The 25464-nt window shown below is 40.4% G+C and overlaps 1 protein-coding gene across 6 annotated transcripts in view; it reads right to left on the reverse strand.

Annotated features, from left to right (window-relative positions):
- TRIP12 (thyroid hormone receptor interactor 12) overlaps positions 1-24957 on the reverse strand; it is a 74802-nt gene extending 49845 nt beyond the window's left edge. For 5 of the 6 annotated variants that reach the window (XM_054166894.1, XM_054166893.1, XM_054166892.1 and 2 more), the window contains exon 1: positions 24831-24957. The gene's annotated coding sequence lies outside the window, so the exon portion shown is untranslated. The remainder of the gene's footprint in view (positions 1-24830) is intronic. The other variant, XM_054166897.1, reaches the window with a different exon arrangement.
- Between the last annotated feature and the right edge of the window lie 507 nt (positions 24958-25464).

Raw genomic sequence — 25464 nt, forward strand, 5'->3', positions numbered from 1 at the left:
CATGTACACAATCATTAAAAAACCACACACAGAAGTAATGATGGATTTGTATTACTGCTTTTGGAGTTGCTTTGCGACTGTTAGTAGTTTACAAATATTCTTTTGGTAGTTACTTACAAGAGACTACCCATAACACCCAGCTGCAGTCCTGAGAAGCAAAGGTATTTCAAGAGCAAGTCTCACTTAGCTCCTCATTGAAGAGAAGTAACTTTTGTTTCCTGTGATGCACTGGTATTTCTATACAGAGAGCACAGCAACAGGACTGCAACCAGCAAATCCAGTTTCTCTGTTTCTGAGGGGAATTTGGTTTTAAAACAAAAACAAACCCACAAAACTATTTGCAGGTGAAAAAAAAATGCCACAAGAAAGAAAATAACCCAAGTTTAACAACACAATAGTCTGTATCTTGATTCAGTATCTATTGTATCTGTAGCACAGTACACATGAAGTATGCCAGGAAAAAAGTTTAAAGCTCAGTTAAAATTTGAATGCTTCCAATAAAGTAACTCTCAAGATATATGGTTGTCAGTAGAGCCAGACAATACTTGACTCTAAGTGTTTGTTACCATGAAGAGCCTAAAACACAAAGCGGGGGGAAACAACCAACGCAACACACCACACAGACACACAACATAACCAACCACAAACAATCACAAAACAAATCAGTCCTAAGTGATCCTGGTTTACTGCAGGCCTAAGAAACCAGGCTCATAAACTGATATTATGCAAACCACTCCCTTGCATGCCTAGTAAGACAAGGCTAAAATAAACATCTATATGATCAAGACACCTACACAGCACAAGAAATTAGTGATCAGGATTCTGCTACCAGAGATTTAGACCTTTGGCACTTTAATGTTACAACCTGGTACACCTTCCTGTTAGCATGCCAGAAATCTTTTAACTAAGTACCACCAATCAAGAATACAAGTTATGCAGAACACTTGCTCTCTATCCTAATCCCTGCATCAGAGGAGTCTGAAGCATCCTTTAGAAGTTTTTTGTTCTTCTCGCCTAGAGCTCCAAAACAGCAGCAGACAGCAAAAAGCAGAAAGTAGGCTTAAATAGTAAATCATTATTGTTACATGGTTTTACCTTATTCTTAGGAACTTGAAAAGATATAAAGAAAGCACAACATACACAATCACACAAAACACAATGAACCTTGTAGCTAGAAGTCTTGGTGACTGGGAAGTTGATGAAGCCATAAACATTACTCATCAGAAGCTGAGCATTCCCTCTTAATGGTTATTTCTCTTATCCTAACTCCTTAATCAGAGCAAATATTCCCACTAACAGAAAGGTTTAAAGGTTTCAAACAATACACACAACACCTTCAGTCTACAAATGCTTATACTTTAGAGCACAAAAGAAAGCAACCTACAATGCAACATAAAAAGCCTGCTTTAACTGGAAGTCGTGTCAGCTCACTGGTGCAGCTTATTAGTCAGATTGAGAAAAGCCTAAGTGGCAGCATTCTCTTCAGAGTACACTACACGGATGCAACACAAGTCTAGCACTGTCCAAAACCCAACTCTTCACCAACAACAGCAAGGAGGCACATTTTGTGCCTTTTCTGAAAGGAGGGTGTGGTGTCCCTGTCTCTACAGGGGTCAACTGAGGTTGAAACTGGTTACCAATCCCAAACTCTTGCCATACTATGAAATGGTTGCCACATATATTGTATGTCCTTCTAGTGACTGCGTGAAGGTGTATTCCAGTAGGTTTCATTCTGCAAGAAGCAGTGCTCACTCTAGAGCTCTGCTAGGCCAGTCATGTGCTTTTCCACCTAGGTCCCCCTCCACAAAACACCATAAGATTTAGCTGAATAAAACGTCACATATGCAATCCCAGTGTTCTCTAGCAAAACTGTAATATTCATTTCTCTGGGTCAGCCAGCCACTTCAAGTAGCTTGTGCTCAGAAGTTATGCAGCACAGTATGTTGTCATACATATATTTTCAGCTGTGTGGAAGAATGAAATGGCAGCTGTTTTACCCTGTAAGGTATCTGTCAAGTCAAAATAACATCCACAGCTACCTTCTATATTGAAACCTGTGAACTTAACTGTTTCTTATTATGTAGCGTGTTACCATACAACTCCCCGTTCTCCTTCAAATATAATGCTGCTTCATGATTCGTCTGACTGTCAACACCATTAACTTCAGTCTCACTGCAATTAACTGAAGACATGCATTACCATGTGCCCAGTTAGTTCAGTAGTGATCTTTCCAGAGGGTTGCAATTTTATCTTTCACATGCTAGAACAGAGCCCTGAGGTTTCTAAATCTGAACTCTTCTTATTCAGACTTGTCCCTTCACCTATTAGCCTCATTGCCAACACTTGGCTTCTTCCCCTTCTTTGGGTACCTCAAATTGAAGATGTGCAACCCAATAGATCAGTTGAATGTGCCAGGGCAGTCTTGTCATATTTTAAGACTTTTCTCAACTACACTGAACGTTCTCCACACCCACAATACAAAACAGCTACATCTGTACATCAGACCTCCACCCTTCAGTTGACAAGCTCTATAATTTGAGAATGTTAAGTTCAGGCCCTGTTCTACCAGAAAGTTCTCTGTAAACAAAGCATTTTAGCTAATGTTTCATGAGTCCATATTCCTAGCTTTAATGATGTAAAACCACTGGCCTGCAGATGCTTTCCTCACAAGCAGACTGAATTCTAAAAACCAGCATTTCAAATGAACCCACAATATATCTTCTGAAGTTATCTAACAGCATTAGCATCTAACTATTGGTCTCTTGCATGGTATTCTTGAGTTTTAGTGAATACTACTTCCATAGGCTCTAGGTCCACTAATAGTGTAGCAAACAGGTAATAACCCCTTTAAAAATGGCACCGAACCCTTTCTCAAGAAAAGTGCTTCCTTAATCTATTTGGATGAGCTCTAGAACTTGGCTGGTTGGTTTGGATTTTTTGTGGGTTTTTGCTTGTTTGGGGTTCAGTTTCTTTTTCTTTTTTTTAAGTTCTCGGCAAGAATCTTAGTACCAAAAGAATTTTTCAGGCTCTTGCATTCCAGTTTCCTGAATATTTAAGGATCTGCCTGGCACCTCTACCAATAATATCCTATTATAATAGTTCTTGCCTTCTTGAGGTTATTGTTTGGCATACTTTCTCTTCTGTACCTTGGCCCAAAAAAGGGTGCCTTACTCAATGCTGCTGCAGCAATTCAGTTTTTCAAAACTGCAAAGATATACTGCCCTGAAGTCAGTATTAGGGAAAAAGAGGAGGAGGAAGAGACTGGAGGATGTTTATATGCTTTGCAAGTTCAGAACATTTTCTTCCAGAAAGTTGCACATCTTGCCAGCCAGAACCCAGAGTTCAGCCTACTTATCAGAAAATGTTAAATCTTGTATTCTTTAAGGTAGAAGCAACAGTCTAAAAATAAAAGCATACAACACATCAAGGAATTGAGGTGTTAATTGCAACTAAAGTAGAGAACTTACTGCGCATGATTTAGTAACTGCTGAACTACATTACATGGTTTTAAACCCATCTCATAGTTGCACCTCATTTTTGCTCAAGGTACTCCTTGTTTACCTGCAAACACACACCTATTTTCTCACCTTACAAAGCAAGCACTCATTCCAGTACCTCTGCCTCACCAGCTGACTCTAAGATTTTTCAGTCTGGTTAGATGCTTTAAACTGAACTTTGTGCAGCTGATTTTGACACAGTATTTTTTTCCTCACTATACTCTCTAAAATCACTAGTAGTCCTCAATGACAAACAGTAATTTCATATCGAAGCCCCAAGCAGGCAGAAGGTTGAATTTTCAGTTTAGCAGCCTCTTGTCCCTTATGCTTGCAGAAGTAGTTCATAGAATAATTTAGGGAGTGGGAATAGCAACATACTGAACATTTCCTAGAATTCTTTCCTTTAACATCTCCCAAATAGCAAATTTCTATACAGAAACAAGGGAAAAAGATATTGCCCCACGAACTGCAAGATGCTGCAAGGGGCAGGGATCTTGGCTGCATTCGTGCGAACCCTGTGTTATGCAGCTACGTGAACGCATTGTGCCTTAAGGAATGGCAAGCTTTTCTTCTTACAGGGTAGGAAGAGTAAGCTATCACACATTTTCTCATCTGCATCCACTTGTATCTTCTCCCCATGAAGAGCCATAAACTAGCTATATGGTTGAAATATGCTAGCGTACACAAAGACTTACCTATTGCACTGCATGTAACAAAATCTACACAGTGACTTATCATATGAACTTATTTTGATATAGAAATTACACAAGGCTGTCCTGAATAGGGCTGGACTGTAATCTTCCTGTCTTCTACCCCTCCAATACTGAAGCGAAAAAGAAAAAGGGGGGGGGGGGGGAAATAACCACAAAACACAAACCACACACACTACCCCACACAAACAACCTAGGCACTCCAAAATAAATGCATGGAAGTTTCTTCTTAAAACAAGCAAATCAAGATGCACAGACTTTCTACAAACTTTGTTCCATCAATTTTGTCAGTTCTCCTGGAGACATTAGTAAGATATTGATGGGAAGACAAGTAGAGTTTAACAGCATACAGAGGCAGTCTCCTCTTCAGAACAGCTGCCTTTTTTGATGCAGAGTTCAAATGGAGTACAAGAGTTAAGTCAGAATCATTAAGAAAGTGTTGGCTGGAAAGGATGTCTTGAAATAATATGGTTCAACCTTCTGTTGAAAATAGGACCTTAGCTTACATTAGAAAATTCTCATTCTGCTGAGAGTTGACAATTTCCAACCATGATAAAATATATTCCGACTTTCCAGAAAGAGGCAAAAAGTGAATCATGAGAGATCCTGATCACAAATTAAGTAAGATATTAAAGTACTATGCCAATTATAAAGGCACAATGAGCAGACACTAACAGACTATCTGAAAATACTACTTTGAGCAAAAGCATATAATACAAAGGCATGCAACAGATGTCAGTTCAAGTAACTCAGTATCTCAGATCTGTGTAGATGTACAGGTGTGCAAGGACACATTCCCCATCCTTCCCAAGGGCCTCTCTGAGAGGTAAAGAAACAACTCTGGCTTTGTTCCTCACTGCAATTACATACAACTCAGTGTTCCCTTTCCTTCAGTTCCTCAAAAACACAATCCAGTAACCTGGACTAAGGTAAAGTAGTAAGCAAAATGGGCATGCAAGCCACAAGTATCAAAGCAGCCCAACCACTGAAGACTAGCCAGTGCTGGTTCACGTGTCCATTGTTACACTGGGTAACTTTAGACAACACTGTAGATTTTTTTTCCCAAACTTATGACAAAAAGAAAGCTTCAGTAAAAAACAAAAGCTTAATTAAACTATTCTGAAATCATTAGGATGGAAGCATTTCTTAAAACATATGAAAAATACTCTATATATTAAAAGATGTATTGCAGAAAACTTCTCAAATACCACTATGCCACAAATACATTCAATGCATGGACTCCAAAAGAGGTAAAAAAAAGGGAAGAAAAGAGTTATCCACGTCTCAACGACTTCACAATACAGTCAAAAGATTATGGAAACTTTTAGACTTTGCTACATTAGGAAAAAGTCAGCTTTCCCTAGTAGTCATTCAAGAGCTTAGACCCTGCTGAGCCTCCTAGCTGAGACAGTGGCAATGCAGAAGGCCACCTTCACAGTATCAGCAAAACTTGTTCTGAACTTTAAAAGATGTAACCAACTGTATCTAAGCAGTCATGTCTATAATGACCTATAGACAAAGGCCAGGAAGAGAAAGTCTTGGCATGGAAGAAGGGAAAAGAACTAAAAATATCTCAATTTGTGATCTCACAGTTTGGAATTAGGGGTAACTATACTGCTGTTTGGTGGTTAGAATATTCATTGCTTTAAATTGAAGGTTTAGAAGTTTCTGCAAGAGATAAGAATACTGAAAATACACTTCTGAAAGATACACAACACTGCTCACTAGAGCAATGCCCAGGCTGTTAGGACAGCGGGATCCATCCAAGCCAGTAAAGTAGCACCGTTACCTGCTGACTTAGGTCCAGTGAAAGGACTGGAAGCTATTTGTGCAAAAGATACCAAAAGCTTGAGAACAGAGTCTGAGGAAGTCAGAGGCCAATTATTGTTCAACAACAAACCAAAAAAAAAAAATAAGAAGGAGAGAGAAAGAGGAAAAAAAAAATAAACAAACACACACCAAACACCACAACCACCAAACTGAAAGTTTCTTCAGGGACCTTACAGAACAAGGTTTTAAGCCTCTTTTAAGATTACTGAGACCTGGCACATATCATTGGTTTGGAAATAATGGAATTGCCTGGTTGGAAAAGACCTTAAGGTCATCCAGTCCAAACATAAACCAACATCTGCCTGTATACAGGCCATGTTACTAAGCTCCCCATCCAAATGCCTCCAGGGTTGGTGACTTCACTTCCCTGGATAGCCTGTTTCAGTGCCCAGAGACCTTTTTGGTGAAGAAATTTTTTCCTAATATCCAACCTAAACCTCCCATGGTGCAACTTAAGGCCATTTCCTCTCATCTTCCAAGTAACAAGCAATAGGACAATGCTCACCTTACTATAACCTCCATTAAGGGAGTTATGGAGAATGAGGAGGTCTCCCCAAAGCCTCCTCTTCCCCTATACACCACAGCTAAAACCTTAGTAAAATCACTATGGACTGTGGAAAAGTCAAGCTGAAATAGCAAATGTGGTACTCTCGAAAACACCAAGAAGCACAGGTACTGCCAGCAGATGGCTTTATAACCAGTCAACAGTGCACTTGACTGTTCAAGAACTGAAATGGAACCAAGAGTAGGGGAGGGCCATGAATCAGCTAAAAAATAAGAAATTACACCTGCAGAAGTTCTAGTAGAATACTCTTGTTCACCTGACAACTCAAAAAGCTGCTCATGTTCTAGTCTGTATATGGCTGCACAGAATACAAAGGTGACCTCAGGTGTGTCAGGTCAGTGTCCCCAGTTAGTGGTACACAGAAATCCACAGGTTTATTTCACTACTGATGACAGAATCACCATACCAGCAAACTGGGAAATTAAACCAGGATTAAATCTCAACTGGATTCTTGTGAGCTCGTTAAGGGGTCTAGCTAATGTTAAGCCTGTAAATGCCTTTATCTTATATACTCCTTTCTTCTGTAATACCAGAAGCTGCAGTCTGAGGAGGAAAAGTAAAAGGAGTTGCACAGAATAAATGTAATGTTGTTCTGAGGGCATGCCTTTTCATTTCTGCCACCTCACTGTTTTGGGTCTCTTATACTGATCAAGGACAAGAGTATTACAAATTGTGTCACTCCTCTTTGGACTACATTTTGTGCCACAGAAGTACAAGATCATTCAAATCTTAGAACCTCATCCAAAAGAGGATTTAAGAAAAACAGAAAGCACTTCATTTTATTTTCTTGCTTCTCTACAGTCTAGCATTCTGCATCTCTGGAAATTAAAGAAGTGTTATCAACAGCAACTATACCCCTTGGTTTTAAGGGCATCAGCAATAGTTCATAACAGAAATCTCTTATGTACAAGAATAGATCATTACCTTAATTCAAAAAAATGCACCCTTGTAAAAACAAAAGTTAAAAATTCAAAATAATTAAGTTGTTCCCCAAATAAACCAAGTTTGTTACCTTTCTATGGCACCATTTATAGTAAGTCCAAAGTACTTCAATGTAAGTTTTCCAACAGTGAACTATTGGACTTTATTTCATTAATGAAGGAAGTGAATGCTCCATGGCAAAATGCCAGGACTCAACACTTCAAGAAAATATTTTCATGTTTACAACACCTCTAGTTTCTAGGTCTTCAGTGACCTATTTTGGCTTGTTTGGTTGGGTTTTTTTAACCAGCTAAAGTTCTGTGGTATAATTCAATCAATTCTGCAGCAGTTACATTTCTTTCTGCACACAAATTATCAGAAGCATAAGAACCCAGGCAGTTCTGATTAACCTGTATTTAGTGAAAAAAAAAAAAAGTCTCATCTAGACAGCTGCAAGTCAGCCACTGACAGCTCAGCTTAAGAAGCCCTAAGGAGATATTGACAAGTCTCAGTAACACAAAAGATCTGTTTTGCCACATGGAGAACAGAGATGTATAGAACAGGAAACCTTAGCTGCAGAATACTGAACCAGTTTTTGTCTCTTTGTTGACAGATCTTTCTCCCTCTTAGCAAAATAACAGGAAAGAAGGGTAAAGTGAGAAACAGGTGTGTTCAAAGTTTATTCTTCTGTACACTTATGTCATAGCAAAATTACTTTGCTGAATCAGATCTTGCAGTAGGAGCTTGACTTCTCCATTACACGAACTTGGAAATCACTGTTACTTACTGGCAAGCTACTAGACAGAGAACTTCATGCTACAGGAGTCTCAGTATGCAGTTTTGCTACCTGGTATCAATACAAGCAAAGCAAGTAAAATATTGTATCCTTCATTTTCAGGTTCTCTAAAAACCCTTGTGTAGTGTCATAATTCACTGTGCAGTAGCTCAAGCTTTCACTAATATTTAGAAAACAAAATAATAATAATAAAACACACACACTGCCTAGCAAGCCTGGAAGAGAACATTCTCTTCAGAAGAGAGGAACAAATTTGAAAGAGGAGCTTTTACCTTCTGTGAGACAACACAGACAAAAGCACAGAATCCTTCATGAAGTACACTGATCAGTAACACTGCCACACAAGGTAGAAGGCAAATGGTCAAGATCAGATCAAGCAAACAGGCATGGCACAGTTGGGAGAGTGGACATCTATTGCCAGTGAAGAATGAAGTCATTTGAGCAATTAATGCAATTTTCAATGTAGAAGCTTGATTTCAGCCTCTGTATTCTAACCCCATAGACCAGATGGTGCTTATTTACAGATTGACATTCACTTGCACCTGGCACATACCACCCTTCAGTAAAATCAAGTGCAACAGCACAAGACAAATGCTGATATGGTCCATATCCATGTCCTACCTGCAGAGCCTGTTAGACAATACATGTCCCAAGTTGCAGCACAGCAGGTTGCCTGAGCTCTGCCAAATTCATCACCAACTTCTGCCACATTGTCTTGAATTACAAAGACCTAGTGAGCTAAGTGGCTACTAAAACATGTCTTGGCCCCACAACACCTAAAACTACCATAATGTAATCACTGCAGTCTTTTGGGCAAGTAGAAGCAGGGAGGCAAGCAAAAAAAAAAAATAAACCAAACACAAACCCCCCTGAAATTTAGTCACTACAATAAAGAAAATCAGAGACTATGTTAACAGACTTTACTGCTGGAAGAAGTGACACAAAAACCAATTGACTTGTACCTGAGTATCAGACAAGAGCCATAGCTGCAGTAAAGATTACAGATCTAAGGGCATTACCTAGATCTGCCTTGAAAACACAGGAAAAATGGGAGGAGACTGTGTCTTCACTTTGATAATATTCAGCTTCATCTTGAAACTAGTTTACATATAGAAATGACAAAAGTTAAGAACCCTGCTCCCTTATACCAGCTTGTCTTAAAGAAAAGCACTTTACAGATCAAAACCAAACAAACCAACCACCAAGCAAACAAAAAAATTAAATCATCTGTCTCCAGAGAGAGAGGCAGTACTCTCATCTGTTTGCTAGTTCAAAATATCACTTAGAAAAGTTCTGGGAAAATCAGGAAGATCTCAGGAGTCTTCCTTTTGTTTGTTTAATCACTGATGCACTGACTCAAGCTGACAGGAGTGTTTCAGGCAGGTTACACTTCCTCCTGAACTAAGACATCTATCCAACTCCTACATATAAAAAGTCACAGGCCTAATGCAAGATTCCTATGCCACATGATACAATCTGGGTAATGGTTTAATTGTAGCTGTTGAGGAGGAAATCCAATTCAAACAGGTTAGGTTTCCTGCTTCCCCAGCACCAGACCTTTAGCTGTCACAAGGACACTGCAATAACAAAAGTATTCAAATACATTTAACATTTCTAAACTGGATAGTGCTTGACCCAGTGGCATCTTGGTATTACATGCCACAGGTGCATCTTCAAGGAAACCGATTTCCACATTGACAACGTAACTTGCAATGATGTACTTAAGAGCCAGCTCTAATACACAACAGATTACTGAGACCTTATTGAAGACCTTTACCTTGTACGAAATCATGAACCAACCCACCTACCAAATGTGTAGAGAGAAACAGAAGCTAAACAAGAAGTCACACAAAGAAACACCTATTAAACACCACAGATTAAGCTGTCTTTAAGCTGATCCTATCAATGATAGGATCGGGACTTTACAATGCTCAGAGCTATTCTTTCATTGGAAATACAAAGAAGATATGGTATTAGCTTCCATTTTAGGAACGCTCCAACCGGTACAGCCGTGGCAAAAGATGTCAAAAGCCAAAGTACCAAGCTTTATGGAAAAATTAAATAACTTCAGGGCACACTTTGACAAGACTGTCTACTCCACACACATACACTCAACAAATAAACAAGTTTGTCCAAACAAGGCATTGTACATGGGGACTAGGATGCTTTTCAGACTCAGTTTCAAGCTAGACAACTCGCCATCACCAAACTTGTATAGACAAAAAAAGTCTACTACAAATTCCTCACATCCTGTATGTGCTATTCTGCTTTACCTCTCCAATGATTTTTACCTTCTCTCTCCTAGGCTACCTGCACATTTTCCACGTACAAGCAACAAGTTAACTATGCTCGTATTTTGTAGTTCACTAGGTCAACAAGCTGACCTCAGGGTCACAGCACAGCAAGGTCTGCCAAAGCCCAAATTCCCCACCAATACCCATCACTTTAAAGTTGAAAGAAAAACTGCTCACTTCCAGGCAACGAGATGTTCCAATAGATGCTGATCAGTAGGTCTTGTGTTATGGTTTCAAATATCAAGGGCAGTACACATCAACAGCATATACTAATATGACAATATAAATTACATTAAACAAATGAAAAAGACCTGAAAGTTTCAGAGGTGCTTTTCCCATTTTCAAGAAAAGCATTTCAGATGTGGTACAGCAATGTGTATTTTATAATGGATACTCTAAATAACAGCATAAATACTCTGTACATATTCCTGTGCAACAGATATTGAGCCAAGCATCTTTTTTTATTGCTGCATTAAACTGAAGCTCTACCATTGTAATGCTTCCTTCTACTCTTCATACAACATTAAGCTTACTACAAAAGTCACAGAACAGACTAAGGGCAAAACCAACTAAAATTAGACTTTAGGGCCTTACAACTACCAGCCTGCACTATGCAGTTTCAGGTGAACTCTACTAGATCTTCCAAAGAATACACAACGCTGATGGAAGTTAAAAACCCAGCTACATTTCTTGGTAGTCATCTAAATAAATTCAAAGGGAATTTTTTTAATTAGAGGAACTAATTTAAGTAAATGTACTTGGTAGAAGGTAGTTTACAACTACTACATATATTTATCTAAAGTTCCTAACTTTGAGTACATCAATATTTCAAATCTTCAACTACAGATTTACAAAACCTTAAAGCTTACACAAATATCTCAGAAGATACAGGGGTAGAGTACAATTAGTAGTTTTACTCTAACGCTTTTCAAGACTGTTTTTGCATTGGAGTTCAGCACATGAAACTTCAGGATTTGGTCAAAAAGACAGATTGTTTCACCTGCACAGTTTATATAGACAATGTGAAACCTGGTACTTCAGACTATCACAAATTATCACCAGTAAGTTTTCAAATTGTGCTGAAGGAACCTTTGGCCAGGCCAAAACAGTGGTGGTAAACAGAGTTAAATCTGGCTGGCAGCCAGTCACTAGTGGTGCATCCCAGGGTTCAGTAGCAGAGCCTGTCCTCTTCAGTATCTTACATATATCAATGATCTGGATGAGGGGATTAAGTACACCCTCAGGAAGTTTGTAGACGACACCAAGCTGGGTGACTTACTGATCTGCTGCTTTACAGCTTAAGAGTTACAGGTAGGAGACTTGAGCATGTTCCCTACAAAGAGAGACTGAGAGACCTGGGGCTGTTTAAGTCTTGAGAAGACTGAGAGGGGAGCTCATCAATGTCTATAAATATCTGAGGGGTGAGTGTGAAGTGGCGTGGGCCAATCTCTTTTTCAGTGATGCACTGTAGTAAAACAAGAAACAATGAACACAAGCTTGAACACAGAAAGTTGCACCTCAATATAAGGAGAAACTTCTCTACAGTGGGGGTGATGGTGCACTGGAACAGGCTGCCCAGGGTGGTTGTGGAGTCTCCTTCTCTGGAGACTTTCAAAACCTGCCTAGATGCATTCCTGTGTGGCCTGTCCTAGGCAAGCTACAGACATGTAGATGTGTGGTTGGAAAGCTGCAAGTTGGGAGAGGGACCTGGGGGTATGAACACAAGTCAGCAGTATGCCCACATGGCCAAGAAAGCCTATGGCATCCTGGCTTGTATTAGAAATACTGTGGCAAACAGGAACAGGGGTGATCATCCCCCTGAACTCGGCACTGGTGAGGCCACACCTCAAGTATTGTGTTCATTTCTGGGCTTCTCACTATAGCAAGGATATCAAGGTGCTGGAGTGTATCCAGAGAAGGGCAAAGCAGCTCCTGAAGGGCCTGGAGCATCTGAGGGAGCTGGGGTTGTTCAGTCTGGAAATAGGAGACCAAGGGGAGACCTCATGACTCTCAACAACTACCTGAAGAGAGGTTAGGGTGAGGCAGGGACCAGCCTCTTCTCCTTGATGACAAGCCACAGGACTAGAGGAAATGGCCACAAACTGCATCAGGACAAGTGTAGGCTGGATATTAGGAAATAATTCCTCACTGAAAGGGTTATCAAACTGCCCAGGGCAGTGGTGGAGTCGCCATCCCCGGGGGTGTTCAAGCAGCACATGGACCTGGTGCTTAGGGACATGGTTTAGTGGTGACCCTTCAGTGTTGGGTCAGGTGTTAGATCTTTGAGGTCCCTTCCAACTAGATATATATTGTGTTATTCTACTTCAGCTTCTCCTCCACTCTTCCACCACAAGTGTTGCTTACATGATAGGCAGTCACATACACACGGTTTTAAATTAGTCCCATCTCAAAGCTGGTCCACCAACATTCCCAACCTCCAACGACACAGAAAACACATACCAAGAACAGATGGAACTTCAGTGTATCGCCATTACCTGGAATAGTATTAAATAGTAACAAATTAGCTTGAAATTAGATGCACCTTGATGTTAACTAAACTTAGGCATTTAAATCACTATATTCTACTATAAGCTGTTCTGCTTCTAGCTGCTACAGGTCTGGACTTGAACTAGGCAACTTCTATTTCAGTATTGTCAACAGAAACACCAAACCCTTCTGGAGTAGGCTGTAACAAGCTGGATAATATACACAGAGTAAAGATAAGGGTTCACAAGGCCTAATTCAGTTATGTTTCTCACAAGCTATGTACCAGAGGATACACAGTTGATACTTAGCAATGTCTGAGGCAACATTCATGAATAGTCAAAGGACATTCAGCTCTGGGTCTTTAACTCCTTGCCTCAGCTGTTGAAAGCTTAAGCATGGTGGGTTAACACCTTCAGAACATCCTTCCTTAATGCACCTAAACAGAGTTCCCTGTGGGAACAACAAGCTTTCAGGTTTATGACAATGCTGCTGGAGACAGTGGTATAAGCACTCAACACTTCTGCATACTTCTGTGCTTTAATTTTTCTCCTCCTGTTAGCCTTTAGCTAGCAACTAGATATTCTAGGCTAAAATTCAGGCATTTAAAGTATTCCAAGTTAATATAATCCAAAAACATAGTAAGGAAGAAATGTTTACTTCTTTTAAAAGACAAAACCAACTACTATTTATAAAGAGATCCCCTTAGTGTTGACAGTATTCCCAGGAATATGCTCACTCCTTTTCTAAAAAGATTTTAGACTGGTTCAGACTGTTACACTGCAGCTTTCCATTTCTGACAGTTTCAAAGCCATGTTACAATACACACACTAGAGAAATAATATTTTTGTCTAAAGTACTTCCATCTTTTAGACATACCCGAACTTAAAATACTCACAGTTACTGCAAATGTGCAGACTCCCAATGTTGATAAAACAGACAGAGGTATTTTCTGTAAGCTATGGATACTTAAATATTTATTTGTAACACTTGAGGGCAGGCAACAAAATCTTGAAATCCTTATTCAGCAATGACAGGCCATCAGTAGATTCCAGAAGTGAAAGGTTTTTTTGACAGAACTCAGGACAGGTGCTACCACTTCCATGCTTATAGAAAAGGTAATTCATTATTTCTGTTTTGTTAAATTCACAACTATTTAAACAACCAGCTGCTGGTAAGTAACATCCAAATAAAATACACCTTGTGAGTTTAGCAGAAACTACTTGAAATTATTAAAACACTGTTATGCATAGAAGAAAACTCAATAAAAGCCTTGTGCTGCAGCCTTGCTTACTTCAACAGAACTAGCCAGGTGATACAGTTATCTAAAGCCAGAGCTGCTCCCTCAAAGTCCCATTTTCTCCCAAAACTATCAAAACAAAGGTTCCCTTTCCTCTTCTCCTTCCCTCTACCAAAATAGTAAATATACATCAAAAATTTGAACACTAATTTATTCTAATGAGACACTTGCAATGCTACAAAGTACAATACCACCAAGCAGTGTGGACTATCCTGTACCTCAGTACTAAAACCAGGAAGTTTTGCTGTAAGACTTGTCAGGTCTTACAAGTATTAGTAAACTACATGTTCCAGTTACTCAGAGTGATACCAGAGGGGAAGGTGGGGTGTAGAAGAGGAACTAATGCTTAGGTATATATACAGAGACCATCACATAGCAATTGAAAAAATATCCAGTTTTTGTACAGAAAGTATTTATCTGGAATACTCTATGCCATCACAGTCGGCCTTCATCAAGAGAGATGAATTCCAGTTGAAAGAGAAGTGTTCCTACAAAAGGTGACTAATAAAGACTATTATTTAGCCTGGCAACAAGAAGGTTATAAATGCTTTCTCTAAGTACAAAGTGTAAAACACCATGAGAAGATAACTACTTAAAATGAGAGCATAACATCAACACAGATAGCAGGCAAAACTGTTATGAGAAACTTTCAGGATGGAAATTGGATGATCCTAAATGTCACGAAACAACATACTGAATCTCCCAGGAGAACTGAAGAATTAAAATAACAAAAATGAAAACAAAACCAACACATGCACTTGGGTGCATTTTAGATAGCTGCAAGTCAGAGATTAAAGTGACATACCAAAAGTGTTAGCAGATTATGCTTCCAACACTATGAGGTCTCTTACTAAGCTTACTCCCGAACAGTAGGATTTCACTGTCCTTAGACTACTGATAAGTAAGTTTTGTTGTTCTACAAGGCCAACTAGCAGAGAGATAAGATGCTCATGTTGCTCAAGGCTGACTGAGCCACTCAAGTACAAGAAGTACTTTCAAAGCTCAGTTCTTAGAAAAGACTAGTAGACCCACTTTGATCATTTTGCTAAGGGAGTAACTGGAAGACCATTCTTTTTATCATAACACGCATTATTTTTCAGAAGGTACAAAGTCCAAGGCACCTCAAACCTATATTATCTGAAGTTTCCTACCCCATGGGTACCTACCACTGAAACTCTGTTCTGACAAAAGAAAGCAAACTCATCCCCATACCTTCTCCTGGGAAGACGACAAAGCAGAAGACAGATCTCCACAAAGCAGTAAGCCAGAGTTTTAGGATTTAAAAATACAAGGGAAACCTCAAACCATACACTACACTTTGATAGGGTTATTCTATGCAGACAGAGGTTGTTTATCCAGCTGTGTCTACTGCTGTGTCACTCTGTGCCCATATGTTCACGTTTGATATCTCACGAACGGGGGGGAGAGGGTGGGGGGAGGGTAGGTATCTGCCAGAATGAATATATTCAGAAAAATCAAACCAGCTACTTTTTCCCTTTTTTTTTTTTTTTTCTTAAGATATCCATGAAGAACTAATTAAAAACACATTGAAACACTCTATTTTGTAACTCAGTTATTAACAGCAATCAAGACAACAGATAGCTCAGAATGTGTTACAGAAGATGACAGAAGACTCATTTAACACCGCTCTTGTATCAAAATGACCTGCTATCAAGTTTAGATTTGACAGCTTACTGATCTGACTTTGCAACTAGCCTATCACAACTTAGTTGAAGGAACACAATACTGAAAAATCTAAAAATCTGTGAGGAAGAAACAGTTAAGAGGAACAGCTTTTAGATGAAAACACATTAAGCAATTTTGCAATGTACAATGTATCTACTTGCCTTAACTGATTAACAAAGCATTTGTAATGCTCCAGCACCATTATAGATTGAAATTAAGTGCATTAATAGCACAAATGAGATCTAATAGGGTTTCCAGCAATTTCAAGTGGTTGCGAGACTGCAAGAACAAAACAGCTACTGCAGGCAGAAGCAATGCCAGTTTAGAACAGTCAGACGGTTAAGAACAGCTTGAAGGAGTTGAGAAAGTCTTTCTGGTGACACTACAGGTTTTGCCAGCAGGAAGTATAGTTAGAATTTAAGTGTAAGATATCCATCTGATAGAAACTCACATGCAGTCTTGAACAAAGTGCATCAAGTGTTTTGGAAACTAGATGATACAACTCTGTTACATTTATCCATTGACTTAAGTTACCTAAGAGGATTCTACTTTATTTAAAACTGCAAGAACAATTTTAACAGCTTTTGGCTAAGTTTTTGATGGAGGAAAAGCCTAATGCATCCACAGTATGCAAAGATAACCAGGAAATGTGTTCATAGCATTGTATTTTGAAAGTCATAGATTGAGATCACTTTGTTGCTTCAGTGGAGTCGCATTGTTAACTTTGCATTTGCCCTAAGTGTGCTCTCAAAAATTAACTCATTACATTTGCATTGACCTCAAGTTTCCACATACACACTTCTGAGGTTCTAGCTTACTTGAGTTTATATGCATAGACAGGTAAGAAAGAATCTTCAGTGCTCATTCTGCTGCAACTCCAGTTTAGTTTCAACAGTATGTTAAGAATCCCATAGCTATATATATTTTAAAAAAAAAAAATAACCAACCACAGACAACACCACACCAACCACCACCAACCAACATCCTCATAGTGCTTGGCATAGTGCTCAAGTGTTTAAATATTAATGGAAGGCATTTAAGCAGTACCATTCCATTCCACAGAATTCTTCTTTCCTCTTCAGTCAACCAGAAGAATGCTCAGTTTCCACTCTCTCCATAAAGTACTTTCATTTGCAGGTTGAAGTGCACAATAGCATTTATCTTAAAATTGCTTCTCCCAACTCTACTTACAAAATACTGGTAGAATTTTCAAGCTAGAGTCCTGCTGTCAAGAGTCTAGCATAAAACATGGCTCCTTTAAGCTGCAGTTCTACAAACACTTCAGGTAGATGACACATAGGATGTAAGCAGAACTGTATCAACTTAAAAGTTGTCCTACAAGAAATCAGAAAAAAGTGTATTTGCCATCTTATTTTTAGCAAAGAATTATGTTTATTATCCTGTAAAGCTTTTTGTACTTAGTATGGGAATGAAACTAACTCCTTTAATCCATAATCTTATGATATAATGCAGGTCTTCAATTTTATTACCAGTTTTGAATGTTATAAGGTGATATGCCAAGTAAATCAGGCAGAGTACTACCAGAGTAAGATATGGCAGCATGGACATGAGAAAACATTGTGGATCACAGTGTAGCAGATATTTAAAGCACAACTTTAACACTTGGAATCCTGGCTTAAAGTCTGCCAAAGTAATGCAGCTTCCATCACTTTCTTTAAATGAGATTCAGTTGAGATAGTGTTTTCTCCAGAAATCTTTTAATTAAATTCAAATCAAGTTGCATTTTCATGCACACCAATTGTATTCCTGCCTCTTCCATTACTTGAATACACTTATGTTGATTACTAGCATTAGTTAAAGGTCTGAAGCCAAACTACAACAAAACTGGTGAGGGGTTTGGAGCACAAGCCTTTTGAGGCGAGACTGAGGGAGCTAGGGTTGCTTAGCCTGGAGAAGAGGAGGCTCAGAGGAGACTTTATTGCTGCCTACAACTACCTGAAGGGAAGTTTTAGCCAGGTGGGGGCTGGTCTATTCTCTCAGGCAACCAGCACCAGAACAAGAGGACACAGTCTCAAGCTGCACCAGAGGAGGTTTAGGCTGAATGTTAGGGAGTTCATAGAAAGAGTGATTGGCCACTGGAATGGGCTGCCCAGAGAGGTGGTGGAGTTGCCATCACTGGAGATGTTTAGAAGGAGAATTGATGGGGTGCTTGGTGCAATGGTTTAGTTGATTAGATAGTGTTGGATGATAGGTTGGACTCGATCTCAAAGGTCTTTTCCAACCTGGTTAATTCTATTCTATTCAGGTATTTAGCTTCTCAGGTGCTATCAAGCCTGTCTCTGTGCCCCTCTTCACATTAGTGATTTCCCACCATCCTCTCATTCCTTTATGGTCAATGAATTCATCAAGTTATTATACCCAAAACAATTGCAAAAGTTAAAACAAGTTAAGTTTTAAAGATAAATAACAGTTCCCAGTCAGTAACTTAATTATTATTTTGAGGTTATACTCCATTAAGAGGAAGAGCAGATTCCTCTAAGAAATGTATGGTTCCATGTTTGTATTCAGCATACAGCCTCTTTAAATGCAAAGCCGTATCTCAACTGTGATCAGAAGGTTCAGTTACACTGCACACCTTCCAGGAAGGGACACTTTCTATACTGAATAAGCTAATTACGTAAGGGATTTGACATTAGGTACAGAACGTCATTAACATAGATAAGATGCCATCTTCTATCCCTGATGTTAACCACATCTTACAATACGTCTTGTCCAAAACTAGGCACCTACCACAAATTCTCATTACATAAATATATGATGTAAAAAATAGCTTCTCCTCACTAACTCCAGGAGCTGAAGTAAGCATCTAATCATTACACTGGCATCAAGGAACATTTAATGCAAGTCCCTTGATTGGGGGAGGTGGGAAAGGGAGAGGGTGTGGAGGCAAATTTGTGTATATTTTTTCATTTTCTTTCAGGTGGGGAGGCAGGTGTGCATGGGGATGCTGAAGTCTAGTATCATCATTGTTACTTAAGCATCTTACACATATTTTCTTTTTTGGTGTCTCAATGCCATTTATATTGCTCCTAGAAAAATTCACATTTTCATCTTAGAAAATACAACATAGAAGTGTATTTCTGATTTCCACATTTGTTTACCTGTACTTCTACCTTTAAAGCTTTGCAGCCTTGGACTAAGAAAAAGTACAGGACAGGCTTCAAGCACATAAAAGGCTACAGTATAGAGAGATCATTTCTCCCACATGAAGTGGATAAGACAAATCATAACAAGGCAAGTAAGACTGACGTTAGACAGAGAAAGATGAGGGAGAATGAAACAGCATGCAAACTGTCTGAAAGCAAAAATAGCGTAAGATAGGACATAGTTATGTTGGAGCACAAGTATCTACCAGATGACTTACAAAAGTTTGTCCCAGGCCTATTTTTCCATTGGTTTTACCTTTAGGAACTAATCCTAAAAATAACTCAGAAATCTTCAATACAGTTACTGTTTTGCATTAATAAAAACTGGTATTAACCACGTTTTAAATACATAAGAATAGTCAGCCACAAATATAAAGATGATGCACATTGCTAATAAGGAATCTAAAGCTAGTCTCAACTCAAGAGTCTTCTGAAAGTTTTAACACCTTTGTCTCCAAGTAACACACGCACACCAGAAAACAAAGAACATTCTTCTTTTATTTCCACCCTTACAAAACTCTATCAAGTAGTTGACTTTCTTTACACTAAGTTTACTTACTTGGGTGCTATGCAATAAAAAAGGAGCTGTAAGTAACCAGTTACTTTGAAAGCAGAATAAAGCATGAAATATACCTTGCCTTTCTCATCTTAAAAAGCCTTCCTGTTTCACAAGTACCAGACACTTCAGCTTCCATCTTGAAATACCAAATTGCTCCCTACAACTAAAGGTTCTCATTCTAAGAGATGACTCAGACCCTGTCATACTTTTTAAGGAGGTCAAATGTTTGCAGTTCAACACATACTTTATTGTGGACATTCATCACACAGCAGAACAATACATTCAGAAAACACAGAAGCTGGCATCTCCCCGCTATTCCATGAGACAGCCTTACACTGCTACAAAGTGTAGAAACCTTCTAGTTTCCTCTCTACACACACGTTCGTAGGTTTGTTCAATTTTCTTCCTACTTCCATCACTCAAGAAGATGAAGCTATTTTATCAGCAGTTATCAACGAGAAACTATAAACTATTTAAGAGCAGATAAAGGCAAGTGGTAGCAGGGCCAAGTGACCTCCAGAGGTCCTCTCCAAACTGGCTTACTCTATGAATCACGACATGGGATTCTTTTCTGGAACAACTGAGGGCAACCACAGCTTGAACATCACAACTAGTACTTCTCCTGTGTGTTTAGTACAGAAATCCAGTATTAGATCATTGTGATTAACAGATACACACCCAACTTTTCCAGTTTTTCCTATACATAAGTCTTAACTTCAAAAGCTATTGCTCTTATACAAGGCAGTTTTCTGCCATATTTGTATTGAGTATGTTCACGAGTCAAGTAAGACTGGCAACAGTCAGTACACTGCAAGACAAGCCTTATTATAGACAGTGAGAGTAAACAGATTGGTTATGTGCTCAAACTCTGGCTGTCAGACAGAATTGAAAGAGAATATGACTGCATATTTACAGTTAGATTTTACCAACTTGCAAAGAAAAATTATCACATGGCAGGATCAGGAGAACAACTGCTCCTCAAAACTAATCATCACTGGCATCTGAAAGCACACAGAAGAAAAGCTAGTTGACTTAGCACTATCTTTTGCACTGACTTGATACCATGTATAGGTTGTTGAGTTTTTTTACAGAGTATTGCTGAACTCATGTTGAAGTTGGTCATTTTGTTCAAAAACACATCCTGAATCTATACACCTGCATTTTGTCATGCTTGATCATGACAAAGTGAAAATAGTTTTGCTCCTTGAGAAACATTTCATGTAAATGGGGGGGGGGGGGGGGGAGGGGGAGGGAGGGGGAAGAAGAACAGGTTCACGTGGCTTTGTTTCTCAGTTACCAACCTCATGTCCCAAACTAAAACTAGGAATATATTCAACAAGAAGTTGGTTCATATCATGGCACAAATCTGCTATGACATTATATAGAGATTAAAATATTATGCTCAAATTTGAACCATTACTTCTTCAGAAAAAAACCCCCACTGACCCAAAGGTAATCTGTCAAAGAATTCAGATGTACTACTGCCTTCAGAGTCAGTACTGAACAAAGCAGTGACAGCGTGATGAAGTGCTTCCACTATGAAGAATATCACAGAGTACACAAAGTGCTTTACTAATTAGTCTTACTAATTTGACAGGTGAGGAACAGGATACAGACCATCCAACAGACCAATAGAAGATCTCAAACATCCCAGGTTAAGTGTTTGACAATGTGATAGTACACCATGTTGTGCAATTTAGAGATTTGATTATACTTCATCACAATAATTTAGTCTCCATGTGACAGAAGACAGACCTGAGATCAGATGTGTTGTATGTGATGCTCACTAATTAGTTCATTAGAAAATATAATACAGCCTATAAATACAAGATTAACACAAGATACTTCTGAGATACATGTACACTGTAAATTAAATACAAACACAGGTTAGTCAAAGAATAACTTTCCTATTCATACTTCAGCTTCATTGCTTAGAAACAAAAGGAATTTAGTCAGGTTATCTACCTGGACTGTGTCTCAAAGTAAATAACTGTACTCGTCAGTGACGTAAGAACCCACACAGAAGTTTTTCATGTCTTCATTCATGACATTAAAGTCAACTGCATTATGTTTTTGATAAACTGTTGCAGAAGGAATACAGCATCTTTGTGGCCTATAGCTTTGGGCCTCACATTCAGGAATGATGTTCTGAGAACAAATTTTCATTACTTTTTTTTTCCCCTACAACATTTTACATACTGGGTTTGAAGATGGTCAAAATGCAAAATAAAAAAGGAAAATTAAAAACAAACAAACAACAAACATAACTTGTGCATCATTTCTGATTGACAGTTCTGATTCTGGCATTTACTGAGAAGATACAGGTTGTTTCCCTAATGGTCACCTTGGCCTGAAGAACTTTTGCAAGACATCAAAAGACTCCATTTTCATAAGCCTCTTACTCAACAGGTTGGCACCCCTGCTGAAGCAGATCTGCTATATTAATGAACAGTAATGCCACACCGTGGATGACCTGCAATTTTTCTATTAACATCTAGTATCTGTTTAGGCTCCTGTCTATGGAAACATCTGGAGACACAAGAGCATTCAGACTAAGTTGTCAATTCAAGCTTACTACTACCCATTTTTTCCAAACAGACCCTAGGACTAGGGAGAGAGGGGCAGTATCAATTGCCTGCATTTCTAACAAAACAACAGGATACATGAAAAAAAAACAAAAATATTCTGTCCATTTTAAAATTAAAAATGCACATACAGAGCAGTCATTTACAATCACCTACATTTTACAAATATTGAAACTATTACAAGTTTTTACATGTCAGTTTCTGAAAACTTCAGCATTATTTACAGTATTTACTCACCAGACCACTGCTTTTAGACTTCTCAGCTCAAATATAATATTAATTGTTAAAAAATTAGTACTTCAATTTCTGTATCAATTTCATTCCTACATTTACTAAATAAGCTGCCAAGCAGTAAAAACGTATGCAGTTATTTTTCAAGCACTGCTTTCATGTTCACTATGAACATATTTATACATATATCAATTTAAAAACTTTTAGCATAAAGAAAAACTTCAAAATCTTACCGATTTGAGCAGAAATCAAGTACCAAAAAACACCCCTGTAAAGTGAGAAGTCTAGTCTTGGAAGTTGAAGAGAAAAGAGAGAGAACTGGAGAGAATATACCAGACAAATGTAAATAATCACACCAATACACCCATAGTGATATCTTTCCTAAGAAAAGCTTGTAAAATTAATTTAAATTTAAGTCATGAGAATTCCTCCTCTTTCTCATTATGAAAGATGTACTTCATATTTGTCAGGTGGTAACTACTCAACTCTTTCCCATAACCTTTAAAGTACCAGGAAGCCAAATATTCATAATACACACAATACATAAACTGTAGAAGCTATCCCTTTGTGAGTGAAGTTCTGTTACGATGTTAGAACCCTAGATCAATATTATTTCTGCTGAACAAAGCAGGAAGAAAAAGAAACCCTCAAGTCTTTTGGGGGGTTGGGGGAAAGATCCAGATTAAAAATATTTTCTGACCGCTACACATAATAAAGCCATCCTCAAAACAAACTGCACATACTCTAAAAATGCCCCCAAGTTGTATGCCAGACTTAAACAATAAATTTAGGCCAGTACCAAGCACTCATTTCTTCCCTGTGTATAAATGCGACACAATCAGGCCTCACATGCAGGCCTCTCTCTCCAATACAGGCAGGACCTTTGTTCCATACGTCGATGTTTTTCCCTTAAAGCCCTTGACATAACTTTCCATTCTTTCCCCTATTATTTTCCGGTTCACAGTCTAGACTTTCAGACTCCCGTTCTGTGAAAAACCCTGGCTGCCGAGAAAGCCAGTCCACTAGGAAGGGGGGGAAGGGGGAACAATAAAAAAGTTGAACAGCAGGAAGATGGGCCTGTAGGTCTGGCGAAAGCCCCGGTATCAGTTGGTTTCCCAGCCCCAGGACAAACAGAGCAGGGGCCAGAAGGCGACTGGCGTCAGTACTAGCAGCACCTCCGAACTTCTCCCACTCCCCAGCCCCCCCAGCCCGCCAGGGAAGGGGAAGGAGGAAGAGCCAGGCAGGAAAGGCAGAACCCAGCGTTTGATCAGCCTCCAAGAACGACGCATTATGCAAGCAAACGCGAGAACCAAGCAACTTGCTTCTCGACTGAAAGCAACAAAAACATCAGCTCTAAAACATTAACTGCAAAAATAACCCCTCTTTTGGGTAGTCGGCACTGAAACTCCGACCCTACAGGCGCCTCCATTCTCTTCCCACCTTCTTCCTCCCCCATCAAAAGCTTGTGAAATATGGACGTCGGCCGATTATTTAGCATTTCTATCGAGCCGGGCAGGGGGGGGAAGGAAAGAGTTGCTATTTTCCCCTTTAAGATATTCGATAGCTCCTTCAGAAAAAAGGGGGGGGAGGGGAAGGGAAGAAAAAATAAAGAGGGAGAAAAAAAGGAGGGGGGAGGGGGGCAACTATTAGGGAAAAGGGGGACAACGGGAGTGGGGGAGGGAGAAGACGGGGAAGGGCACACAAATCGGTACGGACGGCAGTGTCAACACTGACACTGCCTTTTTGTATCAGCAGCTACACAGGGTCCGGATAGGGGAGGCCGCGTTGCCCCCACACAGGGCAGCCCGGGCGAGGCAAGACGACGGGCAGCAGCCGTGCCCGGTGCCAGGAGGAGAGGGAATACTCCTAGAGCGGACTCCGGTGACTGCCTGGCCATTTTGTCAGCTCCGCTTCCACCCCTTCCCTCCTCAGCGAGGGCCCATTACACACCTCTGGGCCCACACACACACACACTCACCAACGCGTCGTCATGTCGTCCCCGTCTCCCCCCTTCATCTGCAACAATGCTCCGGGATGGCGCTGCTCCCCTCCCCTGGGCCGCCGGGAAGGGCAGCTCAGCTAAACGCCGGGGATGACACAACAGGCCCAGCCACCCGGCCCAGAAGCTGCTGAGGGGCCCAGCGCCACGCTGCCCCGCGCCCGCCTCCCCGGCGCCCCCTAAAAGAGCGGAGGGGCCCCGAGTACCTAGTTTGTCCCGATGCGGCCTCCGCAGACGCTCCGTATCTCCCCTCCTCCCAAGAGCAGCCTCCTCTCTTCCCTTCAATTATCAGCTGAAGCCGCAGCACCGAGCAGCGCCGCCTCCGCCGCCGAACCCCTTCCAGCGGCAAGGGGAGGAAGCTGGAGGACTACTTTCTGCCGGCGCCCGGGCTCCGCCGGGGCCTGCGCGCCCCCTGGGGCGACGGGCGGCCCCTGCCCCGGCTACCGCCCCCTACGCAGCCCCTGTCGCTGCCGTGTGCGCCCGCCGCTGCCTGCGCTCGGCGTCGTCGGCGCTCGGCGGCCAGTATCCCTCCGCCGGGGTCGTCACCCCTAGGTCCGTATGAGGGTCTCCCCCCGGCTGAGAGATGAACGGAGAGAGTGGGGTGCAGAAAGGAGCCGGAGCCACGGGACGAGGACGGGATTTCCGCAATAGCGGAGACGGAGACCCTGCCCGGCCACCGAGTTACTACTGGCCCTACTCCTTTAAGAGGGGGATGGGCTCCCGGTGACCCCGCTCTGTGTCCGCCTCTTCCTGGTTGCCATAGACACCGCCTTCTAGCGTCCCAAAATGGCGCTGCTGCTGTGGGAGGATGTGTTCGGAACCCGCGCCAGGCCCCAGCCC

The sequence above is a fragment of the Dryobates pubescens genome, chromosome 13 (genome assembly GCF_014839835.1).
Source record: "Dryobates pubescens isolate bDryPub1 chromosome 13, bDryPub1.pri, whole genome shotgun sequence".
NCBI classification, from domain to species: Eukaryota; Metazoa; Chordata; class Aves; order Piciformes; family Picidae; genus Dryobates; species Dryobates pubescens.